Genomic DNA, 16295 nt, shown 5'->3' with positions numbered 1-16295 from the left:
TGCAGAGTGAGCATAATGTACTACCTGACACCAATAGTAATGTTTAGTGTTTACTCCACAGTGGTCTAAATGACTGCCTGCAGAGATGCTGGCCTCTGCTCTGTGATGCAAATAGGTTGAGACCTTGGAAGGTGTGTATGGATAGAGACATCTCATACACATATACACAGAGAAGGAAATTGTTTCTGTGAAAGGGCGATAAATGGGTGAAGGGGATAGGAATTTTAAACTAGGATTATGGTGTTACTGATATAGAAATCTGAATCATTTGGAGAACAGACGTGACAGTGTAAAGCACTAGGCAAAACACAGGCGCTTATAAAGACCAAGAAACATCATCATGCCATCACCACATCTTGCTCTCCTGTTCTTTCACTTGCATTTTTTGGCCAAATGCACATGCCTAGTTCCCAGCTGTAAGTTCGATAAAGGCTGTCTTACTCCTGTGAAGTTACAGTATGGTGAAGCTTAGGCATTGGAGCAGTAATAGTATAATACATGTGACTGAAAAACAAACAAACAACAACAACAAAAAGTTCTTTTGCTAAATTATCCAGATGGAGCCAAATTTCTCAGGAGTGAATAGCAGTTGCTTCAGCCAATTCATATTTGTCTCTAGGGTTATAGCCCTCATAGTTTTGTCAGTATTGGAATTTGCTGCTCAAGATTAGGAAAGAGCTACAGGGGAGGAACAAAACTCAAACACAGATCTGTAATTTAGAAACTGGGTTAGCTTGGAAGGAGTTTCTTAATATTTACACTCAGTAGCACTGGATCTGTGCCTTTCACATCAGCCTGGTAGGTTTGGCTGGTGAATCGGATTTAGCTGTTTGCTAACAAATCCTAGGCCTCATTTTCCCCCTCTCCTCCCACAAATTCTCTTCTGAGTGTGTCTGCATCCTGATGTGAAATGAGTGGTATATGAGAATAAGGGTATTACATCCTGAGTAATATCCATTATGTTGTTCTCTATTAGCTGTCAGTTGCTGGGAGTGTATTACTGCATTATTTCTTTTGTGCCAACGCTATTCCATCAAGGCCAGTGCTGGCTTACTCAGTTGTATCAATAATTTCTTCTAGGAAGGCCTAGACAATATGTTGTAATATATATTATAAGATGTGATTTTTAAATCAGCCCTGCAAATGTATTCTAAAAATTTTCCAGCTCTTCAGACAAATTCTGTTGTCCGTCATTTACAATGATGATCATTGATTAGCAGAAAATATAGAAAAAGGTTTTCATACATATAAAAAAATCACTTGACTGAACAGAATTCTTTAGAAAGCTTAGGAATGAAATTTTTTTTATGACCCACAACGCAGAAAGCTTTTCTGTTGTATTGTGAAAGAAGAAACAAAATACATCAAATAATTTTAGAACTGTATATGTTACAATATACAAACGTCAACAAGTAAAATGTGAATTGAAACATATTTTCACTTGCTCTGAATTACAATTGTATTCAGATAATTTTTCATATGAATAAATGAATAAAAGTTTATTCCCTCAATTTTAGGAGCATTAAAATAATACTGCTTTTCTGTTTTGAGAATACATTTTTAGAAAGCTAAGATACTATTTATATTCTACAAATGTGGCAAGATTTAAAAATATTATTTAGGTACATCCTAAAGCTTTTTTAAAAAACATTTTCTTTCCATGCTTGTGTACTTTAGAGGAAAACTTGCAAGAGCTACATTTTTTTTTTTTAAATTCCTTTTGTGCCTCAAATTAGCAAGGAATGATGTAAATTTACACTTGTTTATTTTCGCAATATATTATACAGTCAAACTTCTTAGGAATGGTTCATGAAATATCCCAGCTTAAAGTTCTTAAGCGAAATAAGGGGTTTGACATGGTCTAGACTGTGGGTGTAGCTGAACTCTTCTCAAAAGCCAAGGGAACAAGGAGGTTGCAACCTCAGAGGGAACTGCATCCTCCTGAGAAACTCTGCACCATTTGCAGCTGCCTGAGGGCTGTCTTGGCTTTGTGTCTCTGGTGTTTGGGTATATAGTTTCTTTTAACAGATATTTTTTAAGTGACCAAACTCAACAAGGCTGACGTCTGAGATTTCAGGTCTTAGCAGAGCTCATTTGCCATTTTGTACTACATTTTCACAAAGCTTTATTGTGTGTTTGCATAATGAATGTTTGAGAGACGAAGCTCAAGAGAAGCATGTGCAGGACAAGAGAGAAAACAGGACTAGAAAGAGACAGGAATGATGCTGAGATAGGTGAAGAGGAGGAAGGATACAGGGCATTTATCAGAATGATGAAGTTGAAAAACATGTAAATCCAGTTAGCAGCTTGAGAACAGGTAGCCACATTAAAGGAAGTGGGAATAAAGTTAATTAGTGGCAGAAAGCATTAGTTGGGGGTGTCAGCTGGTGAATGGTTACTAATTTGATATCAGCTAATCACATGGTTTGGCTATTTGATTACCAAATTGTGATCCAAACACTACTCATTCCAGGGCAATCACTTCAGATAAGAGGGAAGCTGGACTTGTCATGAGATCTTATCAATTCCTTAATTGTTTTTTTTTTTTAAACAGCTCTAATGTATGTAATGTAAAATGTAAATAGCAAATTGTTGCTGAGATACTATCTAAAGAATTGGTAATGCTAGAAAGTGAGGATATGGAAATAAGAGAGACTGGAGATTGTGCTAACCTGTGAAAGCGCATATGAAGGTTCCCATGGACATGAATGAGGAGTGAGCCCATAGACTCCTGTGTCTGCTGCGCTAAGTCTGAAGCGGGGGTAATCTCTAACCTATTCTTTGTTGACCATTGCTGCCCTTTGGATGAGCTGCAGCAAGAATGACAAGAACCAGCTCAACCTTGAGCTAGCCAGAGGAGATCAACTGAAGTGCATTTGAAGGTTATATGCACCTTGTGCCCCTGTGTAAGAACCTGGGCAGCCTCTGTAGCATTGTCTGCTGACTAACATTAATGGGAATGGATGGTTAGGGGAAAGTAGAGGAAACAGGACACATGTAAAGTGATTTTTTTTTTTTTTTTTTTTTTCTGACAATCAATGGCTTTGCAATTTCCTGACTCAGAGGTTATATCCAGATCTAAGGAGCTCTCCTACATGAATTTATCTAATCTTATTTTCAATTCGATTAGTATTTTTGGTCTTTAATAAGTATCTTGTAGCAAAAAGTTGTGCCATTATGTGCTCCGCTTCCTCTATTTTAAATATGCTGCTTGTTCCGTTCATCAGGTACCTCTTCCTTCTGCTGCTGTAATCAATGTCTATGCTTCCTCTGGGCCACTTGTGATCTTACACATCTCTGTTGAGTTTTCTTCAATCATGTATTTTGCTCACTGAAAAATGTAAATTTCCTTTATGTCCCTCTTTCTTAGCCATATTGCCTTTCATCATAGCTTTTCTAGCTCTTTTTGAGGCTTGTTCCCTTTGTCTCGGCACAATATTCAGAGTTTCGCTTCCTCTGTTTTGTTTACTTGTCCAGTTGCTCTACGCTGAAGGAGGCGCTGAAGGAGGCGGAAAGGTTTACAGTGGAAGAGGGCTTTTTGTGACACTTTTGTTTAGAAGTATTTTCCCCATTCTGTGCCTTATGTCAGGGCAGGACACAACCCTGGTACAACAATGTACTTCTAGTGCTTGTGATCTATTAAGTGGAACAAGAGAGATTATCTCCTCTAACTGCCAATTTATGGTTGCTCTGTGTACTGTAATCACACAGGCCGTGATTCAGCAAGAAGTAACCTGTCTTTGTGCAGTGAAATAGCCTCAGTGAGATGCTTAGAGGTAAGTGTATGCTTAACTATTCTGTTAAATTATTTTAGACCACTGATATGAGAGCTAGGCAAGAGAGCAGAGAGTGAGAGAGTTTTCATCCGACTTGCTAGCATGTATGATACATGCTGAATCCTGAACAGGTGCTTTAGAGAAAAAAAAGAGAATCACTACCCAAACATCTATATTTTTAAGGAAGATGCTTCAATTTACACCAGATCTGAGAAGTAAATTCTCCTTTTTTTTCCAGGAGGGATGAATATTAGCCAGGGGAAAAAAAAAAAAAAAGAACAACAGGGGAAAAAAAAATTCTAAGCAAATTTTACAAAGATTTTTCTGGTTTTTTTTTTTTTTTTTTTGTTTGTTCGATTTAGGCATCATCAGGATTGGACCTTAGCACTAGCAACCTGCAGCAGACTGCAATGGCTCTGCCTTTAATACACTCCAAACCCTGTGTGTTATACAGCCGTAATATTGAACACATGAGGCAGACAGGTGCCCTGAGGCATTCTCCGTAAAAACTTTCATATCACAACGGAACTGAACGTACCATTATAACACCACGTCTCCTCTTCTTCACGGTAAGAATTGTTCTGAAAACCATGCAATGTCATGGAAATGTTATAATAGACACATCCTGAATATATGGGTGAGTTGGTAGTCCCCAATGATATATTTAAGCTGTTCCTTCTGTTATACCTAGAATAAGTTAAATATAATTAACATTGGTCAAAAGGTCCTCTTACTTTACATACTTTATGGATGCATTACCTCCATTATCAGGAAGGGAAAAGAGAAAGTATATTTCTCAATATCTGCTTGTATAAGCTCCTCTAAGTCATTTCCATTGCAACATGCATTTTTTTTAAGCTCTCCAAGAAACATGAATATTTTCTGTCTCCCTAAATCCCATAATTGTTTTATTGCTACATTAAAAAATGTAAATAATAATTCCCCTCCCCATAATAAATTAGGCGTAACCTGTCTAGCTCTGAAAATGAACTTTTCAATATCTTCAGACACACAATGACATCATATCAATATTTAAAATCATTTTATGCATGTATTCCAGGTTGTCCAACTTCATTAAGGGCATTCATCAGCCCTCCAGCTACAGTGTATTCCCATCGGAGTTGTAGGCCTCAGGCCCTACCAAACAGAAATTTAAACTAACTTGCCTTTTTAATTCACATTATTCTCAAATATTCTCTTTTTTTAACCCCCTGCCATGACTAAGGCATTTAGACCTGACTATGATTCTGTGCACATCAACATTTAACAGACAAAATCTCCAATTTTATGTCAGAACTTGAGTACATGAAAATAATAGCCTTTCCCCTTTAATTTTCTTCTTTTTCTTTTCCCATCCACCTCTATTTCTTGGGTGCAATAATAATTATACTTCTTTTCAAGATGTATGCTAAGTTAATAATTTGAGCTACAGGTTGATAGGAATGTTGGATTGTTGGGTCTTTATGTTTAAAAATTTACAAACATCTCAGACATATTAAATTTCATTCTTTTCTATCTTTCTCTTTCTGAAATAAAATAAAAAAAAAAACTCTTGATCTATATTTTATATAGCTGAGGATACGCAGCATGAATACATATCCTTGCTAGTGGCATCAAATACTGATATATTAGTATAAAAAACCTCTTTTCTTCACAAACAAAATAAACAACTTTTCTACTGTTCCTTTCTTTGGGATGATTGCAGAGCTGTTCACCAGGATGTTTTGTGACCTTCTGAATTCCAGGCTAGGACGCAAGTACATTACACAGGATTGGAGTGAGAAAAATCACCACATTAGAAAACTTTGCCTGCTACTGGCCAGAAACTAGATTTCACTGAAGCCTCTGAGTTACCCTCCCAGATCTGTAGGGAAAGGATTTAAATACCCACTGTTTGTCACAAAAAAAGGATGGAAGCATGTGGAAGTAGTCAAGTTGATACAACATATGCATCTAGGGATGGAACAGACCTGCAAGAGACATAGGGGAATGGAAAAGTAAAAAATAGTGTAATACGAGTCAATGTAATTAGCTTTTCTGTCTAAAATGTTCTGACCACATCATGGCCAGAGAGCATACCCTGGCAGCTTATGACCCATTTACCTCCAAAAACGAAAGATGTGAGAAAGAGGAGTGAAAAAAAAAAAAGAGAAAATAAAACAGCTACCAAAGAGCCAACTTTTGGAATTTTTTTTTTTTTGTGTATATATATATTTTTTTAAGTAGCTGTACTCCTCTCAGCTGCCTTATGCTCTCTGCATCTCTTTCAACTCTCTTCCAGCCTTGTTACAGTGTTCCTGCAGCCACTTTTTACCTTGTGCCTCTCCATCTCTCTCCCTTTATTTCATTTTCTTCCTTGAGTGCTCTTAGCCCTTTGGATTTGAGATTTCTCTTAGTTAAAACACATGATCCAGCCTCTCAAAGTATGGAAAGTATAACCTGTCCTGTCCTACTTATCTGGGGCTCCTTTGGCTCATCATCATCTGTGTTTTATCCTTCTAGAAAAAAAGCAGATGCTCTCTCCTCTTTTGAGGCCTTGGATAGCATTCCCATCCAGCAAAGCTCTGAGGCTTAGTTTGACAATGATATATAAATCCACAAAAAAGTTCAGTCTCATAAGGCCAAAGTTTGTAGACTGCAAACACTATTCAGCTCAAGTGAAGTGAAAATGAGTCAAGGGCTGCCATGAAATCATGCACAGCTAAGTTGCTGCTTAAAATATTCCCCAAACAGCCCAGAAAGCTCCAAAGCAGATATTTAAACTAATTCACCTACATAAGTCCCCATCATCAGACTTGCAGCTTTAAAAGCATCCAGGAAAATGCTTCCTTTTTAGCCTGTCCAAATGGGCGTTATCCTTATTTTGGAAGAGCCTGCCTTACCAAACATGCACAGATTGCATTTTTTGCCTTGAAGGTGATGCTGTAGAAGACTGCTTCCACTGGTGACAGCTTCCCGGGCCATGAGGATAGCCTGAAGCCTGACTGATCCCCCTCTGCAGTCACCAGCCAACCTGATTTTGGAAGAGTTAGAGCTACTGGAGGAGTTGGTGAGCTTCACAACTACTGGCAGGTACTCCAGGATAAGTGAGTCTTGGAGATCCCTCTGTGGTGTGGCCCCTGCTCCACAAACTGCAAGGCTGGCTGGCCATGGACCTATTCTCCTGATATATTGCAAGGATGCACTAATCCCTATGTCTCTATTGCCAGCTGGGCCCACTCTGCAGGTGGAGGAAAAAGAGTTGGGAAAGGGAACACATTAAGATCAGGGAGAGCTCCTGGCCACATATGTAAAGGACTGAGAGTGGCAGAGGGTTCAAGGGAGATTGGTCAAGGTTAGTTCTTTGGTCACTATTGCTGTAAGTTATATAAACAAGAATAGTAACAACGGGAGAAGAGAAAGGGAATGGGGCATGTGAAATGATCACAGAAAGGAACAGAATGTGGGAAAAGGACTTTGAAAACAGAGATGGGAAGGAAGAGAATCACCATCAGAGAGAATGAAGAGAGAAACCAACAGATAAAGAGGAAGAGATGTAGGGAAAGGGCAAGCAGACAGACACAGAATAGAGAGGAGGAGACACAGAAATACAAAGTAATGAAAAGAAGTAGAATAATAGAAAAAGTAGAGAGATACTTAAACTACAAAAAGTCTAAAACTGAAGCTAAGTGAGAATAAAGGGGATGGAAAAGAAAAGAAAATATCAAAAAAAGCCATGATAAAGTAAAAAAATGTAGAAAATATATTTTAAAATGAAAAATAGAAAAAATATCCTGTGGAGGTAAAGAGAGAATAGAAGTGGGAAACCAAGGGAAATTTGCTACTTCATAAAGTGGTGGAAACCTATGGATAAAAGAGCTATATAAAAATTTCTCATTACTGGTTATTATTTATTGCTCCTTTCTCAGAGGAAAAGTATACTGATACAGCTGTGTCCAGGCCATAGAAGAGAATGCTGCCATTTGCAATACTGATTTATCTAAAGAGGGATATTATTATGTTTGCAGACAAGATGCAACATCCTTGTAACTGAGGTGTGCATGGCACAAATCAAATGTGTTTGCTGGACTAGAGAAGTAATCTTTGCATTTGCAATTGGGGTCCATGTCCACTCCCTGCCAGGATGAGTGTGTCCTACATGTATACCTCTCGTAAGCACTGCTGACAAATCTCTCCCTAAGGAAGGCGGCGTGGGGAGCAGTATTTCGGGTCAGACTTGAAGGGCATTGGCAGAGGAGTGCGCACGGGGGAGATTGTGGAGTGCCAGACTGCACCATGTCTGGCTAAGGCCAGTGCTTTTTACTCTCTCGTTTTCATGAACACATAATTCATTCATAAATTTTTCAACGGGAAAGAATCATTGTTTAATGAACTTTTTGTGAAGAAAGCAGAGTGAGGCAGGAAAGAAAGAAAAGAAACAGAGTAAGCTTCTTACTCCCTAGACTTATGACCTGCATAACTCCAATCACTGTGTTATTTAGACAGCCTTCCTATTTAGCTAGCATTAAATTTGTATGCTCCCACATGGTTGAGTTGCTACTTTTTTTTTTTTTTTTTTTTTTTTTTTTTTTTTTTTTTTTTTAAATCCATATAGCTAGGATTCTCTAAGGGAACTTGATGGGTCAGGGGGAGGATGGGAGGTGAGGATAGACTTCTCCAAAAAGGAGGTGGATGTGCCTTTCCGTCTCTGTGCTGGTTGCACTCGGGCAGGTACAAGCTGACTGGAATCAGCAGTGGCATCCATGCGAACGAGGTCAGAGTGGCTCCTCCGTGGCTTTCTTATTCTTCCGAGCTCCCTGAAAATGTGGGTGTGCATGTTAAAACTGCCCTGTGCGGCGGCTCTGACATGTGGGGCTGCCTGGCACAAACACAGCACATAATAACACAAAGTGTTTGGCAGCGTTACAGGGCTAATCTTTACGTAACTGTTCCCGAAACTACTTCTCTAGAGGGCTGAGCACAAACAAGCTTTCCACCAGCCTTCGGCTGCATGCAGATTGGCTCGTGTCACCCGCTTCCCCACTCAGCTAGTAGTGGTCACGGCGAGGAAAGCCTTGTTTTGCATTCGTAACGGGCTCTCCCCACATGACCTCCTCCCTTTCCAAGGGTACCCATGAACCATGGGCATGTTTGACTAGAACATCCTTTTTATAGAATTCTTCCTCTTAAGAACAGTCATAGTCTAGGAAATAATATTGCAGATTGTTTTCAGGAGAGTTGCGGGAAAAGAGGATCTGATTTTTAGACATTTTTTTCCCCTGTTGACTAAAGTCTTCAGAGGAGGGATGGCTTTTATCGTTAAGACACCAGCGTGGGACTTTGGGGAGCTGAAATTGGAATAATAATGTTTCATTCCTTCTACCCTTTGCCCCTCCTGTCAGATTTCATTGTAAGCTCTCTGTGATTATCTCCTACTGTTTTGTTGCTGGGTTCAATGGGGCCTGGTCTCTATTAGGGCTTTTGTGCTGCAGATAGCATGACAAGGGCACATACCAATGGAAAAAAAAAAAAAAAAAAAGTGGTAAGGAGTAAGAGTGGTAAGAAGTAAAGTGGATCGGTGGCATCGGGGAATCCTCTGTGTGAATGTGGTTCACTGGGAAACACTGAACACGCGTAGAGCAAAACAAGGGAGAACAAACAGCCTGGATGTGCAACGTTTGGTCAAGGGGTTTCTAAACTGTGAGCGTTCAAAGTAATCTAGTGCATGAGGAGGGGTGAAGGGAAAGGGTAGTTCTTGCTACTTGCCTGCTGGGATTCAGAGGCTTTCCTGAGGACACATTTCCAAGTTTTTCTCATCAGCGATAGGGGTTGGAAAATACACTTTCATGTTAAATGAAAGCTGAAATTCCCCCTAGCCATAAGCACTGAACATCTGGAGCTTTAACCCTGATTAAATCACAACAAAATCTTTAGAATTGGTCTGTACAAGATGTCTTTCACCGGGAAAGAAAAATCCATACAAAATAAAAAAAGCCATTAAGCAGTCCTGGACAAATGCATCTGGAAAAGGAGCAGGTGCTTGTATATAACCAGGAAGAAGCAGAGGCACTTTCAGGGATGTGAAGAAGTTCGTGCTGCTGATGGTGAGAGGATAGGTTCTCCATGGTCTGCTCCTGTGGTCATCCTGTCAATCCACCACCACATAGATCCATGGACCCTTGCAAAGCATGTAACGGAACAGTTCAGAGATGCCCCTGCAATCCCTTTTAATCTCTGAAGATATAGATTTTCTTCTTCTTCTTTTTTTTTTTTTCTTTTTCTTTTCTTTTCTTTTCTCCATCTCCCTTCCAGTTTTAAGGGTTTCTAGGCTGGAAGGGGGTAGGGTTTATTTTAATTATCCTCTCCTTTTTGTTTTACATTGGGTTCAATTTTTAAATTGTTCATGAGTTTGCCTACAATGACAGATGCTTTTTGATCTACTTCCAAAAAGATGTGTGTGTTTAAAAAAAAAAAAACTGAAGTGCCCCAGTAATTTCAAATTATTCTTCACTATGCATGCCCAGAACTCCGATCCTTTCCAAATGCATTGCATCACTTTTTTTTTTTTCTCACTTTTTTTTAAGAGCACTTCATTTTGGAAGTGAATAGGGTGCTCTGGGCACAGGCGCTGTAGACCAATTTAGATTTCCTAGATTGCTTCAATAATCTGAAGAGCACTTCAGTCATTTTTAACTATTCTCCACCACACATGCCTGCAAACCCATTCATTTTTGAACTGAAGTGACTATACTTAGGACAAACTCCGCTGTTCATTTGAAATTGTTCCATTCTGCATATCCATAGACCTCAAATTCCAGTAGAGAAACAGTATTTTGCTGTAAGAATAATACAGTATTAATACAGTATTTTGCTGTAAGAATGTAGTACACTTCATGCCATTAACATTACTGGTCAGCCTTTTTTATGCAGTGCTCGTTGTTTTCTGAGGCAGGGCAATATTACTGCTGGCAAATTGCTGGCAGAAATCATCGCATAATTAAGCAATACAATTTTCCTTTTTTTTTTTCTTTTTTTTTTTTTTTTTCCCCCGTGTTCCAAGATTCAAGTGTTTCACGACTTTTTATTTTCATGACTTTTTAACCCATGGATCTAAAAAGTTTTCCATATAGGTAAGAATTAAAATAGCCAGTACCTTTACAGCACACATATTTTATTTCTACTTTTTGTAGGGGGTGAAGTGACTTGCCAAAGATCATACACAGCATCTGTGGCAGAGCCAGGAAATAATAAAACACAAACAATGTTATTCCTCTTTCTCCTTCCTCTTACGCTCCCTGCATTCATGTTATATGGTGTATGCCACTTCCTGCTATCTATTCTATTCTTTATTGCTATTCTTGAGGGAATATTGGTGTTTTGAACACTACCCAGAAGAGAAGGCTCATGCTCTAATTCTCTCTCCTGCTTTTACCTTTCATATATATATATATATATATGTGTGTATATTACCTTTCATATATATATATGTATATATATACATATATATACATGTGTATATATATACATAAGTTACTCTGAATTCATATTTCTATAAAAGAGAGTCTACTTTTCTAAGAAATATGACCATCTTGTTCCAGGGAGGCTCTTTTCTGCCTTAACTAATTAAAGCTTAACAGCAGGGCAGTGTCATGCTATACTTTGCAGTCCACCTAATGTCTTATTCAATCATGATCCAACATTAAAATTATTGAAGGCAGCACAGTTTGACTTGATCTACTGTTGGCATAACTTCTTGCTAAATGAGTGTCCAGCTCTCACACAAAGCGCTATGAGGGCATGGACGACATGTGAACATGCTCTGGATTGCAACCTCTTTGGCAGTCCTGTGCTACTCCTGGGGAAGTAGCTGCCCTAAGGCTGGTTTTGCAGTCTGTCTCCTGCAGGGAGAGGATTTGGTAATGCTTTAGCAACTCTGCTGCTGAGACACCATAGCAAAAACCACAGCTTTCTTCACCCTTTATTTTTTTCCACGCATGTGCAGGCTACTACTTATTGGTAGTCTTAAAGGCCAAATATATGAGCTGCAAATTAAAGAGATTTTGGGATTACTCTATCATGCCTCCAGGAACAAAACTAGAGCTGACACTCAGGAGTTTCAAAGTCAGTTCTAGCCTCTTTTGCCATTTTCTTCAAATGAATTTTGCAGTTCTCAACTGCTATTGAGGTTTTTAATGAGAAAAATAGCATACTAAAAAATGAGTAATTGCAGCCAGAGTAGAAAAGTCATGCTGTTTTCAGGAAATTTGTAGTCATTTCATTAGTTCTTCTGTACCGAATACTCTCTTCTTTTGCCTTACAGGATTTATTTCTAAATTTAGTCTTTGAAGAAAGAAGGAGCTCTAGGGGCAAGACACATGGAAGAATCCTGAGCTTGAGAGCGTCGCATTAAAATTTCAGCTGATGAGGTGATACCTCTGTGTTGGTGTCCCTGTCTTGTCGGGAAGACTGTACTGTTTGCAGGGTGGTACTTTTTGAATGAAATGTTAACTTGGTCCTAGATACTTACAAAGACTAAATATCTCAAGAGCTGAAGGGGTATAATCTTAGCAACTTCAGACTGGGTGATTACATTCCCCCTGCTTGTATTCCTTGAAAGTTTGATTGAATGCAATCTTTTTCCTCACTTACCTTCTTTTTTTTTTTTTTTTTTCTGCTTGCTCCACTTCAGATGGAGCAGATTTTCAGAAACTTTGTGCTCTTTCTTCTGGGAAGAAAGTCAGTAATGTATGTATATTAAAAAAACATTGTTGCTGTGTGAGAGGGGCAGAATTACTCAACATAGTTCTATTAAGTTTGAAGAAGAAATCAAGACAAATTTTCTTCCTTTCACAAACAATGTTTTAAAGTTAAAGCTGGATAATAGTTTTTTAGTGGATTCCCCATATAAATATTAAGATAATATTATTGTTTACTCATCTACCTCATAAGATCAGAGCTGCAGTTTCAGAAAACAAAACACAATATTATCCCAGTATCCTTAAATCTGCAGATATGAATCCTCCCTTAGTTTGCATTTTTTTTAAACAAATGCAGCTCTATGGAAATCGGTGGAGTTACTGTATTTTACTCCAGGGTAAATGAAGCATCATCATAGGCAAGAGTCTTTTGGATAGTTATATGGGAAGACAGCATTTGCTAATATAGTGATGTATTATCATTCATCCTTACACCTGTCCAGCTAGGCAGAGATCTATCCAAGCATAAGACAGAATGTAGGAGGATTCCATTCTGCAAGATTAAATCTTCAGTTAAATGAACCTGAATTCACTTAGGGTGGGTCTGCCAAGCTATCCCATTGAGAGTAAGTTAAATAAAAAAGGAGGGAGGGAGAATGAGCAAATATTTTCATCAGACTCCATCAACAGTCTGGAGAACAACTCTGTGTTTCATACTGATTTGCTTATATTTCTTTCTTTTTTTTTTTTTTTTNTTTTTTTTTTTTTTTTTCTTTTTTTTTTTTTAAATCTAATTGTTAGAATTTGGAAATCTCTAGAAGTGAAGGAGCCTCAACATGGAGCACATATAGATGAGCTCAGCCAGACCCAGAAGTGCTGAGAGACACAAGGAGAGCATGTCTGAATGCACCGTCAAGACTGGGAGACTCAGAAGACAGGAGAGAGACTGGGGAGCCTTAAGACAACTGCCAAGGAGGCAATAGGCAAGAAGATGGAAATAAGGTGAGAATAAAAGCCCAGTTTGGGGGAAAGGAGCTGTATGCAGGCAGGTATTACACGTTGTCCACTTTCTCAAGTGAGGCTTGACTACAGAAAAGTTGGGAATCCATGATACATGGGCTTAGCTGACTGAGCTGTACAAGAGGAAAAGCATGTATTGGCAAAAGGAGTCTTTTTTCTTCAACTACCTTTTTTGAGTGACATATGCCATACCACCAAAAGGATTCTTGCATCTATACAGAGGGTGTTGCTGGCGTATATATATCAATTAAGGGTGTGATTTTTTTCACGCTTCTGACTGAAACAGCCTTGTCAACAACACTTTATAATTTAGACCTGGCTTGAGAGCTGTCCTGGCTCTCAAGCAATTGCAGAGTGTTGGGGATTTTAGAGTGAACTCCTTTATTGCTGGCAAAGAAATAAAAGGACTCAAATGAAGCATAATAATTTTGAATAGATTTTTTTTAATTGTTATTCACAGCACATACATATTTTTTTTTCTGGAAAGGTGGTGGCTGAGGTAGTAAAAATAGCACCCTCATAGCAGCTGTGCAGCTTCATAGCAGGGCATCCACTGAAACAGAGGCTTTCTTTTTGGGTAAAAAAAAAAAAAAGAAAGGTTCCTGTTATGACCATATCCTACCTATAAAGAACTTCTGATAGAGCTAGACTGTCAGACACTTTCACTGAAGGCACAAAAAGTTGGTAAACTTATATGAGTTCCTAAACAAGATAAGTATAGGGCAGAAGTACTCTTTCATGGATAAAATGGCATCTACATCAGGTGCTGCCATAGCAGTGCTGGCTAGGGAGGTGTGGTTTGTTAGCTCTTGTTTTGTTTTGTTTTGACTATCTTAACCAACATAGGAATGCCAGCAAAACTCAGCTACTGAAATCATGTGTTTCTCTATGTTCCTCTAATTTAATCCAAAAACAAAACCAAACATAAACAAACAAAAAACTTTTTTGTGTAAGTCTTCTCTTTTATTCTTACCAGGCATCCCTGTGTTTGGTCAGAACAACAGTTCTGCCGTGTCAGAAGAGGTAACTCCAGCTACCATGATGTAGCCTTGCTATGCACGTTGTCTAAGAAGAAGGTTTCCTGAGAGGACCTGAAATGGTGGAGCATCCTGAAAAACTGAGAGGAGCAATGCCGCATTTCTTCCTTCCTTTTATGCCTTTTAACTTGCAAAAACTAGCCCTGGCTTAAACTTGGGTCACAAAGTGATAAACCAATGCAAGAATGTCCCTCCACGCTGAAACTTGCATTTGTTTAGCTATTTCTGAATATCACAGCTCTTGACTTGTCTGCACTTCAAAGTATTTCTTTTAGCCATGGTATTAGCCATTAGTATGGCTAAACTGACACTCTCCCTCTGAAGAGATGCAACTTTTAACAAGTCACTTGCTGGGGCAGCTCAAACTCTGTTTCAAAGAAGGACTTCCTTTTGATACGAGCATTACCAAGTGTGCCCTAGGCTCCTTGTTGCCATAGCTGTTCAGGTCAGGCATGGAATTTTTTTCACACTTGTAATCAATAGAAACGATTATCTTACTGGTAAAACATTGAATGGAGAACAAGTTAAAAGCAGTGTACTTAGAGGTCTTCTTTCAGATAAGAAAATAACAGTTTCCTTAATCATAAGGAAAGAGGACTGATCTTTAAGAAGGTGTGCTTAGCATTTTAGCCGTGGACCATATAGCAGCTTCTGTTACAGAAGCAATTACAGAAAGTGATGCTTCTTTTTTTTCTATGCAAAACATTTTCTTTTGGTAAAGCCATTAACTCTTTTTTTTTTTTTTTTTTTTTTTTCTATAAACTGATAGTCTGTCAACCTTCAGATTAGTGTATACTTAGGGACTTTTTTAATTGCATGCCATTACTTCAATACTACTTTGTGTGTTATGTATGCAAAATCAACCCTCCTTAAAGTTTAATTGGAGAAAGAAAGGTATTTGGATAGAAGACCAAATGGGAAAAGAGAGAAAGAGAGGAGAGAAAAAGAGAGGAGAGAAAAAGAGAGGAGAGAAAAAGAGAGGAGAGAAAAAGAGAGGAGAGAAAAAGAGAGGAGAGAAAAAGAGAAAGAGAGAGAAAGAAGAGTTTGGAGAGTGAGTGCTAGGAGGTTGGTTTTCTGTGAGTCATGGAAAATGTTCTTTAGTTGGAAATGTTCAGACAGCTGCCCCATGGCAGGGTAATATTTGTGAATGCTGCAAGTTGCACAGATATTAATACGAATCACTGCACATCTGCAAATTTCTCCCTAAAAATACACAGTCCATTGCTTATTATTAGTTGCTATGCAATATTCATATGTCTAAAATCATCCCGCACGGGAGGAAAAATAACTCTCTAAGTTTGATCATTTCTCTGTAACAGCAGAGACTAAATTTAGTGAATACTGAGCCTGTCATGGAGCAGAGGTTGGAACATTTCTTACCTTTACCTGAGGGGCTCTTTTAACAGCAGTTTGTGTGTCCTAAATACTATGTGCTTAGCACCAGAATAGGAGTGAAAAAGCTGAAGTAAACAACCCACAAGCTGAAATGGTTGGGTGAACAATTCAAGAAATACCTATGACAAACAAAAGCAAAACCCATTTGCAAATGATTTGCTAATCAAAACGAGCTGAATCCTTAACTGGTATTATTTGTAGCTAACAGTTTGTGAAGCTCTAACAGGCAAGCAAACACTTGAAAGAAATGAAATACCACGGCTGATTTTAATTAGATTTTTTTACTCTTAATGCACCCAGAGATATTAATTTGCTTCTCATTATGAGTGAATTAACTGAAAAAATATCAGGCCATGAAACAATATATATGTATATATTTTGAATTACAGAAA

General features: G+C 38.4%; 1 long non-coding RNA gene across 1 annotated transcript; it reads left to right on the top strand.

Moving 5' to 3' along the window:
* The first annotated feature begins 3730 nt into the window (after positions 1-3730).
* LOC112956973 lies at positions 3731-6724 on the top strand. Its single transcript, XR_003251139.1, has 3 exons — positions 3731-3776; positions 4139-4345; positions 6693-6724. It is a non-coding gene; the product is annotated as an uncharacterized LOC112956973 (long non-coding RNA).
* Positions 6725-16295: the final 9571 nt, after the last annotated feature.

This window comes from Nothoprocta perdicaria, unplaced genomic scaffold (assembly GCF_003342845.1).
Source record: "Nothoprocta perdicaria isolate Ctin4 unplaced genomic scaffold, notPer1 scaffold_69, whole genome shotgun sequence".
NCBI classification, from domain to species: domain Eukaryota; kingdom Metazoa; phylum Chordata; class Aves; order Tinamiformes; family Tinamidae; genus Nothoprocta; species Nothoprocta perdicaria.
This window is presented reverse-complemented; position numbering and strand designations above follow the sequence as displayed.